At 40.1% G+C, this 13639-nt stretch overlaps 1 pseudogene across 1 annotated transcript in view; it reads right to left on the reverse strand.

Annotated features, from left to right (window-relative positions):
• Nucleotides 1–12512, reverse strand: part of LOC122555638 (scavenger receptor cysteine-rich type 1 protein M130-like) — a 149260-nt pseudogene extending 136748 nt beyond the window's left edge. Inside the window, exons 1-3 of the transcript XR_015759256.1 lie at nt 12500–12512; nt 9257–9325; nt 5167–5478 (exon numbers count right to left, since the gene is read on the reverse strand). The product of XR_015759256.1 is annotated as a scavenger receptor cysteine-rich type 1 protein M130-like (transcript). The remainder of the gene's footprint in view (nt 1–5166; nt 5479–9256; nt 9326–12499) is intronic.
• Nucleotides 12513–13639: the final 1127 nt, after the last annotated feature.

Below are 13639 nucleotides of genomic sequence, written 5' to 3' on the forward strand. Positions count from 1 at the left end.
GGTAGAATTATCGTTATGTTTTATGAAAGCGACAGAATTATTCTGCAGTCGCAGTACTGATCGACCGTTCTAAAGTCAATCAGTGCCAAATAAACCTCTGAACTTCTGGTTCACTAACATTACCACTGTGCTATATCTCTCCCTGGTTCTCGTAACAACCAGCTGGTAAAACGGAACTAATTGTCTCCTTCATTTGCCTCATGTATCTCGGGAGGTGAGAAGAGGGATTAAACACAATTTTCTGATATTATTACTTCAGCTACTTGAGGATCTCCTGGCCAAACCATAACTAATGATATTGCACTTTATTGTTTGAGCACTCATACACTGTATCCGTCATCCTCGAATTTGGCATTACTGTTTGAATGTTCACTTTGGCATAACTTAATTTTTAACAGCAACTTTTTTTCAAAATGGAGAGCCTACCACAAATGAAGGTTGGTTGCAGCACAATATTTCGAGACAATGTAACTCAGCCATGGTTGAATGTGAAGGACAGGAGCAACGTTGAGGGAAAAAGTGAGACAGTCATGAAGTTGAGCTGGGGCATCAAGTTTGAATATTTTGTGCAAATTTACCTATGAGCTAAACGTGAACGCAAATCCAAAGAGAAAAAGCAGGCCACTTGTTAACCCTTACTGTCTTGAGGTTATCATGGGAGGCTGTGGGCTGGGATTGTTTCAGTTTTTATAAATATTTTCAACCAACCAGGTTGCACGTGCTAATGTACACCTTTGGGTTAGCTGGGACATATTCTTGACCTCATAGTCGAGAGAAAGGCTACGACCAATGTGCCTGAAGAAACAAGAACCATTTTGATCTTCCTAGAACCTTATTTACTGACAAGAGACTGGGGCATCAACGTATCAGCAAATAATCTCTCAATTATAATCATTCATGCTTTTCGAGAGGGTAATGCAACTAGTTAAATTTATAGATTGTCAAAGAGGGATTTGGATAAATACATGATAGAGATATAGAAGACAACAAATGTTTTCAATTGACTTTGCTCGAAATAAGAACAAGTTTAGTTATGAACACAAACTGATGAGTAGTTACTAGCTGAATTTTGTTGACTGCAACTATCACAACTGGTTTTCTTAAACTGTAGATTCTGAAAGATATCACCAGAGAAGCAGAGGCAAATTAGCAACGGACATCCAGGAATGAAACGATAGGAAACGCAATGTGTTCGTAGGGCCATGCCCGAGACCTTGACTCTCCTGCTACTCAGATGCTGCCTGACCCTTTCCAGTTTTCAATTCTGACTGTCCAGCACCTGCAATCCTCACTTTTTCTATATATAAACAAAGCCAGATGTAGAGCTCCATGATGTCAGAATAGGTGCACACTCAGAAGTTTTTGGTCCAGCAATAAAATGGTGAAAACATAGTGCCTTTAGAGATATAAAATGTCTCAACTTGCTTCACAGAAGCATTATAAAAGAAACAAGACACCTCACCACATGGTGAGAAATTAACAAAGACAACAGAGTTAGGATGAAGGAATGTCTGAAATGAGTAAAGCAAGATAATGAGGCATAGCCAGTTAGATAAGGAATTTCAATGTTGAGGGGCGAAGGAGCTGTAGGCATGCCCATCAATGATAAAATTGTTGGTGCTCAGGTGACCAGAAGTAAACAATTGACGATAACTCATATCATTTGAAGAACTCTTGTGTTTCAGTGGTAGTCTCCATGCCCGAGACCAAGAAGTCAGGATTCAAGTGCCACCTGCTTCAAAGATGTGTGATGATATCTCTGAGTAGGTTGATTAAAAAATATCTACCTTGCAGCACTTGAAGAAGGTCCCACATGGGACAGTGGCAGTGTGGTACATTATGATCAAGAAGTAAGACCCACCTGTCCAGGCATGGAAACAGGGATGTTAAAAAAGTTTAGGCCTGGAAGTTATTGCAAGGCTAGGCAATGGAAAGATTTAAATGCAAGGATCAAGAGTTTAAAACCAAGGAATTATTGAAATGGAAGCTAGCATATTTCAAAGACCATGGAGCCGCAGGAACTAAACAACCCAATTCTGCATGATGTTACAGAGTTGGAAACTGGTGGCCTTAACGTTGGTGCAATATGTGGGCAGTCTGATGCTATGTATGAAGCTGAAATGTCCAGACTTTGGCTTAGTCAATTCTGGGCAGAGTTGGAGTTGTAATGAGAAAGTGAATTTAATGACAAGGACAGAAGACATAGCTTTCAACTTCTCTCTATCCAGCTCAGGACACTGGACACATAGTTTGATAACTTGAACAAAGTGGGGAGGTTGAAACAAGTGAGGGAAAATTAGATGTCCCGGTATTAGAACATACAACATAGAAGGTTACAGCGCAGTACAGGCCCTTCAGCCCTGGATGTTGTGCCGACCTGTGAAATACATCTGATGTCCATCTAACTCACACCGTTCCATTATTATCCATATGTATGTCCAATGCCCATTTAAATACCCTTAAAATCGGCGAGTCTACTGTTGTTACAGGCAGGCAGTTCCATGCCCCAACTACTCTCTGAATAAAGAAAATACCCCTGATATCTATCCTAAATCAATCACCCCTCAATTTAAAGCTATGTCCTCTACTGTCAGCCTTCACCATCCGAGGAAAACGTTTCTCACTCTCCACCTTATCTAACCCTCTGATTATCTTATACATCTCGATTAAGTCACCTATCAACCTTCTTCTCTGCAATGACAACAGCCTCAGTTCCCTCACCTTTTCCTCATAAGACCTTCCTTCCATACCAGGCAACATCCTCGTAAATCTCCCCTGAACACTTTCCACATCATTCCTATAATGCAGTGACCAGAACTATATGTAATATTCTAGGTGCGGCTGTACCAGTGCCTTGTACAGTTGAAACATGACCTTGTGGCTCTGAATCTCAATCCCCCTACCAATAAACGTCAACACACGATATGCCTTCTTAAAAACTTATCAACCTGGGTGGCAACTTTCAGGGATTTATGTACCTGGATATCAAGATCTCTCTGTGCATCTACACTGCCAAGAATTTTACCATTAGCTCAGTACTCTTCATTCCTGTTACGTCCTCCAAAGTGAACTACCTCACACATTTCTACATTATACTTCATTTCCCACTTCTCAGCCCAACTCTGCATCTTATCTATGTCCCTCTGTCACCCACAATATCCTTCGACACTATCCACACCTCTGCCTACCTTAGTGTCGTCCACAAATTTACTAACCCACCCCACTATGCCCAAATCATTTATAAAAATGACAAACAGCAGTGACCCTAAAACAAATCCTTGTGTCACACCACTGGCAACTGAGCTCCAGGATAAATATTTCCCATTAACCACCACCCTCTTCTTTCAGCTAGCCAATTTCTGATCTAAACAGCTAATTCACCTTCAACCACAAAACTCCACAATTTGTGCAATACCCTATGTGTAGAACCTTATCAAACGCCTTATGAAGTTTATATACACCTTCAGTGCTTTTCCAGCAACACACTCTCAACTCCATATACACCACATCAACCGCTTTACTTTCATCCACCTGTTTTGTCAGCTTCTCAAAGAAATGTGTAAATGAATTTTCAATTTTACAAATGGTACTTTGAAGGAAACATGAAGATTATAAATATAAGTAAGCATGTTTTAACCATTCTTCCTCCTTCTCAGAATGTTTCTGTGTCCCCCTTGTAGATGTCTTCCAATGTCTGCACAGCCAAAAGTGGAAGCTCAATATATGACTACATTGGGGGATGCAATAGATACTCTTGGATATGTTACATGCAAAGTATCAAGGTACATGCAAAAAAGCATATCCAAGCTCCTTGGATGCTGCCTGAACTACTGTGCTCTTCCAGCACCACTAATCCAGAATCCAGTATTAAATGCCTATCCATTTGGAAACAGAACTGGCTCAAAGGTGGAAGGCAGAGGATGGTTGTGGAGGGTTGCTTTTCAGACTGGAGGCCTGTGACCAGTGGTGTACCACAAAGATTGGTGCTGAGTCCACTACTTTTCATCATTTACATAAATGATTTGGATATGAACATAGGAGGTATAGTTAATAAGTTTACAGATGACACCAACATTAGAGGTGTGGTAGACAGCAAAGAAGGTTACCTCAGATTACAATGGGATCTTGACCAGATGGGCCAATGGGCTGAGAAGTAGCAGATGGACTTTAATTTAGATAAACGTGAGGTGCTGCATTTTGGAAAAGCTAATCAGATCAGGACTTATACACTTAATGGTAAGGCACAGGGAGTGTTGCTGAATAAAGAGACCTAGGAGTGCAGGTCCACAGTTCCTTGAAAGTAGAGTCAAAGGTCGATAGTGAAGAAGGCATTTGGTATGCTTTCCTTTATTCGTCAGAACATTGAATATAGAAGTTGGGAGGTCATGTGGTTGCTGTGCAGGGCATTGGTTAGGCCACTTTTAGAATATTGCATGCAATTTTGGTCTCCTTCATATCGGAAGGATATTGTGAAACTTGAAAGGGTTCAGAAAAAAATTACAAGAATGTTGCCAGAGTTGGAGGATTTGAACAGTTTGGGGCTGTTTTCCCTGGAGCGTCGGAGGCTGAGGGGTGACCTGAGAGACGTTTATAAAATTATGAGGGGCATGGACAGGATAAACAGACAAGGTATTTTTTTGCTGTGGTGGGGGAGTCCAGAACTAGATGGCATAGGTTCAGGGTGGCAGGTGAAAGTTATAAAAAGTACGGAAGGGGCAACTTTTGCATGCAGAGGGTGGTGTATGTATGAATGTGCTGCCAGAGGGTGGAGGTTGGTACAATTACAGTATTTGCCAGGCATTTGGATGGGTATATGAATAGGAAGGGTTTAGACCGATATGCCGACTGCTGGCAAATGGTACTAGATTAGGTTACAAAATTAAAAATCACACAACACCAGGTTATAGTCCAACAGGTTTAATTGGAAGCACTAGCTTTCGGAGCGACGCTCCTTCATCAGGTGATTGTGGCTCCGAAAGCTAGTGTGCTTCCAATTAAACCTGTTGGACTATAACCTGGTGTTGTGTGATTTTTAACTTTGTACACCCCAGTCCATCACCGGCATCTCCGAATCTAGATTAGGTTAGGATATCTGGTAGGCATGGACGAGTTGGACTGAAGGATCTTTTTCCGTGCTGTACATCTCTGACTCTATGGTGCAAATACCTTTACAGAAGAAGCCTACAACGGTCCCAGTTTCACAGCTCTGCTGGTCTGAAGCACTGAATGAGCATTCCGATAGTGATGCCTCAGTTCCGTTGCAATGAACTTTCTCCAACGAAATAGGTCCTGTTTCTTGTGAGAGCGGGATAGGTAATGTTGCGTGATAGGCGTTGCAACCAATCTGTCTGCAGACGACTTCTCCAGCTGTTGAATCCCACAGACTACTACAGACGGAGCCCCACCGTCCTCGGTAACGAACGAGCAGTTGCCCAGCACATGTCCGCTCCAGACCCACCAGTCTCGATTCGCTCAACTCTGTTAAACATTCAAGGAGAGGCATTAATTTGTAAACCATCCAGACTGATTTGACATGGTCATCCTGGAATCATTAACTTTAAATCACAGCTTTAAAATAATTTGATAATCAATTTGCACTAATAATGGAATTTTCTTTTGCTACCTGTGTCGCTTTGATCCGCGTTTATGTTTGAGACAAAAGAAAATTAGTTGATGTAACTATTTTACTTATGGTGCTGCCGGATTTCGAAACGATGTTTTATATTCAGAATTGATCACGGTCAACTGAAATGGTATGAAATGTAATTTACACGAGGCACTGCCAGTTGTTGCACACGTCATTAGAACTATAGAATCCTTTGAGTGTGGAAGCAGGCCATTTGGTCGATCGAGCCCTCCGAGCATCATCCCACACAGACCCATTCCCCATAAACCTCCCGGCCAATCTACCTAACCAGCGAATCTTTAGACTGTGGGGGGAAACCAGAGCACCCGGAGGAAACCTGTGCAGACATAGGGAAAATGTGCGAACTCCACAGAGACAGTTGCCTCAGGGCGGAATCAAACCCGGGTCCCTGGTTCTGTGATACAGTATTGCTAATGACCGAGACCTGATCCAGAGCAAAAACATACGAAATCGTATTTTAGCAATTATTTATTGTCATTCCTACACGACCAAACAGAAAATGGGTCTAACTCGCAGTACTAAGATCAGCAAAAATCGATCAACAAGCTAAATCCAATGCTAATTGGCGAGAAATTCAAATTGAGCAAAACTCAGCTCATCCGAATTCAAGCTGCGACTATTCACTGTGCACCGATTACTATTAAAGTGCACACGTATGCGTCGATTCACTGTTCCATGTTGTATTGCTTCTAGCTTCGAAACTTTGCACCGCGAGTGAACAAAAAAAGCACGACATTGGTGTTTGTGGTCTCTTATCAGGTCAAGTCCAGACTACCTTCGTTTCACACAAATGATGTGACCGACCGCTGGTAAAGGTTGGTAACTTTGGAAGTTATTTTATCCGGGGAGTAATTAGATTATGAGAAGCGACGTTTTCAGATTCTGGATCATTGCTGTACTGAAATTGGTAAAGGGATCATTTCCCAGTCACTGACGTATCGGTGTAGTGTTTGAAATTATTCATTCTCTCAGTAAGTTGGAGACCCTTGTGAGAACTCGAGGTTTCAACGTGTACAGGCAAGAAGAAGAAAAAGTTGTTGGCACTGTTTAAGATGCAAAGGAGATATTAACACCCTGTATCTCTTAACTTCCAAGGGAATTGTGCAAGAGATTTGCAGGTCAGTTGTGCAAGGGAATGTCACACTGCTGGACAAACATAGCACTATAACTGGATGTAAGTTTCTCAAAATTCCTATTTATTTTCTGCTGCAAAACTTTTTCTTGTTTCTTCAGGACCTACAATGAGTTTGAATATGACTTATTGGTTATCACTTGCAAGTATTCAGATTCCAATTGATATTAATACTGGACAAGTAAAATCCCAGAGTGAAACCTGACTTGGTAGATCATAAGTTTTATTTTTGAAATTTATTTATCTTGGTAGTCAGTCACTGAACATATTGACGAGAGGCTGACACTGTACTTACCATTAAAACAACATCAATGTTAATCACGAGGAAATAAAGGAGAACATGCGTTATAGCGCAATACAAGGACTCATTGAGATAGTCGCAACACAAATATGAGAACTAATGATTCAACCATTTTATCCTCAACAACCTTCCAGATACGCAAATCTCAGTGAAGCATGACCCTGTTTCCACTTTGAAGTTCCTTCTTTCGTTGGCATAGCTGTGATTAACTTCTTCCTGGCAAACTTCTGTATTCACTCAATGCTAGCTTTACTTAATATCTCTTTATGGGACTCTTAAATGAACTAACACAGCTAATTTATTTCATAACATTCCTTAAATTCTTTTTCCAGAATCTTCCGTTTCTGGACTTCTCTCTGAACTAATAATAAATTAGTTCAGAGAGAGGACTTTGTAACCAAAACTGATTTGGGGACCATTAAGCTAAAAATACCTTTGCTGTGACACAACTGTTCTCTCTGAGAGAAACCTGCACACTGTGTCTGGAAGGATCCTCCATACTTTTGAATAGTATGGTATTTCCAAAGGAAATGCTTTCTATGTCTATCTCCTATTATCTGACACCTTGTTGTGACTCAAAAGCCTAATGTTTTTCTCTCCTTTGCTTTACTTTCAGAAGTATGGAACTATTCACCTCAAGGAGTTTTTGATTTTAAAAAGCTGAATTTAAATGCATGCAAACACATTTCAAAACAACTCTCAGAATTCAAAAATGAAACCAATAATCACACAGTTTGGAAATATGGATCTCACTTCATGGTTCTTAGATATCACATTTTCAAGAAATTATTCTAATTTATCAAGAACATTGATCATACAGATCACTTGTCAACTTTCAAAATTGCACTTAAAATGTCTTTATTTTATTTCCCATTCCAGTAAAGAAAATGCAATACATAAAATATAATTGCAAGAGAGCTTTCAGAGTGGGGAGCACTCTGTCAGATGAAGATAATTTAATTATTGCTGAAAGAATAAATCACATATTCAAACAAAACCATCTTAAGAGCATGCCTTTTAGCATTATCAAATGTGCAGAGCAGATTACTGACCATGAGTCCCAGGGATGCTTCCAAAACGTCATCGAGTAATACAGCATGGGAAAAAAAAAACCCTTTGGTCTAATTAATCCTTGCCGACCAGACATTTGACTCCGACCTAGTCCCATTTGCCAAACTGGCCCATCTACCTCTACATCCTTCCTATTCGAATACCCTTCCAGATGCAAATGTTGTAATTGCACTGACCTCCACTTTGGCAGCTCATTCCAGACGATGCTCCACTCTCGGTGTGAAAAGGTTACCTCTCAGGTCCATTTTAAATCTTTGCCGTTTCACCTTACATATATGTCCTGTAGCTTTGGACTCCCCCGCTACCCTCCCCCCCTCCCCCTCCCCCTAAGAAAAATACCATAACCATTCATCTTATCTATGACCCTCATGATTTTGTGAACCTGTATAACGTCACCCCTCAATCTCCAATACTCGGGGGGAATAGTTCCATCTATTCAGCCTTTCCCTATCGCTCAAACATTCCAGTCCCAGCAACAGCCTTGTAAACCTTTCTTGTATCCTACCAAGTTTAACAACATCCTTCCTTTAGAAAGGGGGCCAGAAAACACACAGTATTCCAAAAGTGGCCTCACCAATGGCCCATAGACATGACATCCCAATTCCTGTACTCAATATTGCGACCAATGAAGGCAAGTGTGCAAAATGCCTTCTCTATTATCCTATCTACCTGCGATTCCACTTTCAAGGAGCTATACAACTGCACCCCTTGGTCTCTTTGTTCAGCAACATTGCCCACAGCCTTACCATTTATTGTGTAAGTCCTGCCGTGTTTTGCCTTCGAAAATGCAACACCTCACAATTATCTAAATTAAACCCTATCTGCCACTCTTTGGCCCATTTGCCCATCTGATTGACATCCCATTGTACTCTGAGATAATCTTCGTCACTGTCCAATACACTACCTATTTTCGTGTCATCTACAAACCTACAAACCATACCTCCTATTTCATGTCCAAATCATTTATATAAAGTATTTGTTCATAAAACTTGATGCATGACATTTATCTTCCTAACAAGTGTTGATAAATCATTGCAACAGATTCTCTTACTATGGTATGTAATATTGCATGATACATTAAACTCCAGTTAAATAAAATGTTTACCTTTGTCGTTCACTGGACCAACTGTTGTATCTTGACTGGAAGGTTGCTTAGAGGAACCAATTGCTGAAACTGAAAAATAAATAGGCAGATTATAAAAATCTAAAATCTAAGAACAGAGACTGTTTATTAGCAATAATGAAACTGAACCTAAATAAAACCAATATGCAACCCTTTCTCCTTAACATTCTATATTCATTACATAATGCCTGAACATAGGCTCTGGAGGAAGATTAGAATAATAAGAGTGAAGAATATTACAACTCAGGATATCATTCTGTCCTCCGAGTCCAGATCAGCTCTTCTGAGGTGAAATCTAGTTAGATCGTCTCCTTAGCTCTTCCTCATTTTCCCGCCAAAATTTGAAAATGATCGCTCAGTAGCCTTGCATCATAAGTCAGCAGTAATAACGAGAAAAAGAAGAATGATTGAAATGTATCCATAAACTTCTATTCACTGCAGAATTTACCAGTCATGGAAGTGCACAGAATTTCAGCAATGTAACAATGTGAAAAAAATCTCAGCTTAACATCACTTATTCCATCAGACCGTAAGTCAGAGAAATAATATCTTCCGTGTTTCATTAACCATACCTGGCAATTTATTCAGAGATTCTATTTGTGAATAAATTCAAACTGAATTCCAATTTTTCTAATAGTGTAGTTTATGCTCACTTTATGTGGGGAAAACTTGCAAGTAGCTCGTTTATTCCAGTTCTACATTAAAATTTAACAACAAAAGGTCAAGGAAGCTTTCCAAAGAAAATGTGTTATTATTAATTAGACTTTATCTGGATTTTGTAGGATTTGGCAGGAGTTTTCAAAATCATGAAGACTCTGAACAGAGTGAGTTGAAAGAACCCTTTCGCACTCCTCAATTGGTTGAGGATCAGAGGATTCAGTTTCATCGTGTTTTTCAAAGGAAGCCAATTTGAAATGAAAAGCAACTTTTGTATTCTCAGAGAGCCAATGCAGATGTGAAGGGATGAATGGTTTCTTCCTGCACTGTAACAATGCTGATAATAGCTCGGCTTGACATTTATTAACCATCGCTATTCTGTCATGAGAAGATGCTGGTTGGCCGCTTTCTTGAACGACTGTCATTCATTTCAGGTCCAAGGCTCACCTACTCCAGAGGTGACCCATAATATCCCTGTACAGGCTGATTAAATACTTCTACATCTTCTTAAGTAAAGAAATGAAAGTTACGCATACTTTATAAAAGCCCTTAGGGATCTTTTGGTGCAATGGTAGTGTCCCTACCTCTGGAACTAGAAAGGTCTTGTTGAAGTTGACAACTGCTCTGGAGGTGTGTAATAACATCGCTGAGCAGGTTGTTTATAAAAAATCTGTAAACAATATCCTGGGCTCTTGTGGTGCTATGGTAATATCCCGACCTCTGGAGCAGAAGGTTGAGTCTCACCTGCCTCAGAGGTGTATCATGACAGTTCTGAACTGATCAGAATCATAGATTAATTAATAATAACAGGTTAATTAAAAGTATCTCGAAAGAGGATCCTTACTACAGTCAATTGAGACACAGCTTTCTGCCGTGTCGCGTCCGAAACAGCATTTAGCAACAGCCATTTCTTTCTGCCACTGTTTAACCGACGGCATACGTTTTGATTTGTTCTAAGTCTTTCTGCTAATTTCACCGATGTGCTCGCCGAATAACGCTTCCACTATTGCAGCCGCTCGCAGCTACAGCTGCGAATTTGTGATCCCGCCGCTAACGGTGCTTTGACCTGCTCAGTATTTTAACTTGTCTCTCACTGAGGAACAAGGAATCTCTAAACTCGAACAGCTCGTTGTGAGACACGGCGGAAGGGATTGTTTCTGTTTCGGTGTGTTAGGTAAGCGATCGTTATGTCAAAATAGAATTCAAATTTTCACGTGTGTCAATTCTGACATAGTAGATCACGGTGATTAATAGTAATAGCTCGATAACAGTGACAATAACAACGATTGCATACTCGTCATTAAATGCCGAAAGTTGTTTCCCGGGAGCGTAACCAGGTAGAATTTGACACAAAGCAAAGGAGTTATTTTCGTACAGGACACGCCTTAGACAATGTGGTAGTATTTGGAAGAATGTTCAAAAAACGAAGGAGCGTTCTGTTTACAAAGTGGAATGTAAGAGCTTCTGAAATTGGTTTATTCATGATGCCTTCCCTAAATTAGCATGGCATTCACTTGAATGCTGCTAGAAAGAGTGATTTTGTTACTGGGCTCAGGTCAAAGCGATTTTGCAGCCCTTTTTATATATTTTGTGGATGTTGTTTTCCATAGGATGAGAGAGACATTTCCAATATCGCCTGCTTCTTTCTCAATTTCAAAGTTTGAAACAAATTAGTTTTCCTGCCTTGTTACAAAACTGGCATCAGTGTACCTTCGCTCAACAACGCGCCTGACTTCCCTTTCATGAGCAATTGGGCAAGTCGAGGATCTGATCAAAAAAGTTACAACTGGACAGAATGAAAACGCCTGTCAAGCCATCGTTATAATAGGACATGATTAGAATATCAGTTCATTCACTCTGGTAACGAATGAGTCCTGCTGGATCTGGCATTTTTCGGCTCTTTTATTTTACAGAAAATGCGTAGACTATTGACAGCACCGCCAATCACCCCACGGCACACAGGAACCAACATAGAGTTGGTTAACATCAATCTGGCGCACATGAGGAAAGAGTTTCTTCCCAAGTCTTCGAGCATATACCTGAGAAGTTAAATCCTACAGCGCCTTCTTCCAGAAAAATGTACATTAAATTGTGCCCATAAGAACTCTTGCGAAAGGCGGGAGATCTCATTTTTGTGGAATTATTATTTTTTCTTTCAGGGATATTAGGAGAATTTGATAACCTACTGATCAATTACCGTGCCTCATAAACTGAAACCATAAATTATTTGCAACTGAAACGCTGAAATTGTCGATTCGCACTCCTGGGATTGTCGTCTTGTTTAACACCTTGTTTTCTGCAGGAGCGCAGCAAAGGTCGAAAATCGTATACACTCGAAAATGTATATGCCACTAGGTTCCAAATGATCAGATTGAGGAACTTCCCCGCTTGTGGGAAGTGATGCCGATTAATGAAATTAAATCATTATTCCAAATGTGGGCAAGATCAAAACAAGAAACCCGCTGTAATTACACAAAGAATTAACTTCACGGATTTTAATCGATGTTATCCTTCGGTGACTTGAAATATTAACTCAGATCTAAATTATAAAACCACATTCACACTTACCGGGAATGACCATGTTTTGATGTTTTGGTTCGGAATTCATTCGATGTATTGAGTATCATCGACTACTATTAAAATTATTGAACTTAATTTAACCTAATAAATTGTATTTAAACATGTTTCACGATATAGTTAATAAATACAGTTAAATGTCCATCAGTTCGCGAAGCACAATATTCACTCGCCGCATCTTGTGTTTAAATAAGACAAGGATTGAGTCTAATTCTATTGTAGCGGGCAAGCGTCCAGAAACCTGTATTCCATAATCAATGTACAGAACAGGAAATAGAAAACGATACCTACTCAAGAAACATTTATTAGCGAAAGGGAATTTACTTTCCTATACTTTTGAATCTTTCTGGTCTTTGCGGAATAGGAATTTGTGAACAATCACCAATAACATTGGGGAGCTGTGTAAAATGAGAAAAAGAATTATAACAGGGCATCCTTCAGCAGCAAGACGCTGTTAAATCCAGGTCTAGCAAAGTTTGTTTTCAGCGGTACAGAACGACTGGAATCGACGAACCAATAACCGATGTTATTACCAATTTAGGCAAAGCTAAAGTTAAAAGCGTGTGAGAGGGAGGGGTTCTGTGACCTTGAAGTCGCCCGACAGGTTTCGGATTAGAATTCAAATTTATCAACTATGAAGGGGAGTTAATAATATTTACTTTCATTGAACTGTTCCTGTCTTTATATTGAATTAGATGCAACAGAAAAGGCAATGCCCCGCAGGTAAAGAATATATCGGGGGCATGAGACGAGCAGCCTCCAGTCAATATCAGAACTTCGTGCCCGTGAGAGAGAAAGAGAATTATAGCGGCGAGGATCCATCAACCATTTTAATCTACAACTCTGCAAGATACAACAAATCATGACATCTTCTTTAGTTAGTGATAAAAAGAGAGGAAGAAAGAAAGGAATGAAGGAAGGAAGGTAGGAAGGAAGAAAGGAAGGAAGAAAGAGAGGAAGAACGAGGAAGGAAAGAAGGAAGGAAGAGAGGAAGAAAGAGAGGAAAAACGAGGAAGGAAGGAAGAAAGAAAGAGAGGAAGAACGAGGAAGGAAAGAAGGAAGGAAGAAAGAGAGGAAGAACGAGGAAGGAAGGATGGAAGGAAGAGAGGAAGAACGAGGAAGGAAGGATGG

The sequence above is a fragment of the Chiloscyllium plagiosum genome, unplaced genomic scaffold, assembly GCF_037043375.1.
Source record: "Chiloscyllium plagiosum isolate Xiang-an unplaced genomic scaffold, Cpla_swu_hap1 HiC_scaffold_13, whole genome shotgun sequence".
Taxonomy (NCBI): domain Eukaryota; kingdom Metazoa; phylum Chordata; class Chondrichthyes; order Orectolobiformes; family Hemiscylliidae; genus Chiloscyllium; species Chiloscyllium plagiosum.